We start from the raw sequence: 1,184 nt of genomic DNA, 5'->3' as shown, positions 1-1,184 counted from the left end.
TTTCCCTATTGTCACAAATAGGAAGGGTCTACATTAAAAGGGCCTGAGGATTGGTGAACAAGGAATTGGTTATCAGTTCTGGTGGACTGTACTTTGATGTCTCTGTTCTCATGGTCTCTTCCTGGTTAGTGGCTACCTGGGCTTTGAAAAAATTAAAATCTGAAAGATTTGCTGGCATGTTTGCTGTTTGCCCTGCCGGGTGCTTCCCTGAGGCAATGACACAGAACCAAGCCCTGAAATGGGAGCAGAGTTGTGGAGAGAAAGGGGAAGGGAAAACCTGAGAGAAAAAGTTAATGCCCTAAAATATTACCTTAGCCACATCGCTAGGTCAGTTTGTCAAACCTCTGTGTTTCAAATGGGGAAGAGGCCTTGGTCATCCTTGAAAAAGAACTCACGTAATGAATATAAATGGGCAATTAAAAACATTTAAAAAGTTCTTTTAAATGTGTGAGTTTACAAATGTAAATGTTTTTCTTTAGTAACAAAGGAACAAAATTAGTAACAAAATTAGGAATATAGGTATGTACACATGCACTCTTTCACTACTTGTTGAACACATAATATGTGCCAGTGGAGGACAGAATATACTGGTTCCTGTCCTTGTGGATTGTGTAGTTTTGTGGACAGTATAAACTGATTTATTTTCAAGTCACAGGCTACTAACTACGTACATGACTTTTAGCAAGTTTTTAATTGCACTGAGTTTCCATTTTCTTTTATTAAAAAATAGGAAGTAAAAGTACCTTACTCACAGGGTTATTAAGAGGATTAAATAATGCAAAGTACCTAAAGAGGTAGGCATTGTGCCCAGAGCACAGTAAGTACTTGATAAATGGTAGCCTTTATTATTAAATTACTAACATTTCTTTTGAAATGTCTTGCTTAACATACATTTAATTCTGTTTTATCTATTGTCAGAGTTAGTCTTCTAGAATGGGAGTATTGGAGTTGTTTACTTAACACTAATGAAAGTATCTAAATTGTGTGTATTAATTTCTTTTTTTAAAAGATTTATTTATTTATTTATTTTTGGGTCTTAGTTGCGGCATGTGGGATCTTTGTTGGGGCATGCGGAATTTTTCGTTGCAGTGCATGGGCTCTTCGTTGTGGCGTCTGGGCTTCTCTCTAGTTGTGGTGTGTGGGTGTTCTCTCTCTAGTTGAGGCGTGCGAGCTCAGTAGTTGTG

Source organism: Lipotes vexillifer, unplaced genomic scaffold (genome assembly GCF_000442215.2).
Source record: "Lipotes vexillifer unplaced genomic scaffold, Lipotes_vexillifer_v1.1 scaffold497, whole genome shotgun sequence".
NCBI lineage: Eukaryota > Metazoa > Chordata > Mammalia > Artiodactyla > Lipotidae > Lipotes > Lipotes vexillifer.
The sequence above is the reverse complement of the archived record's forward strand: the minus strand, read 5'-3'. Positions refer to the sequence as shown.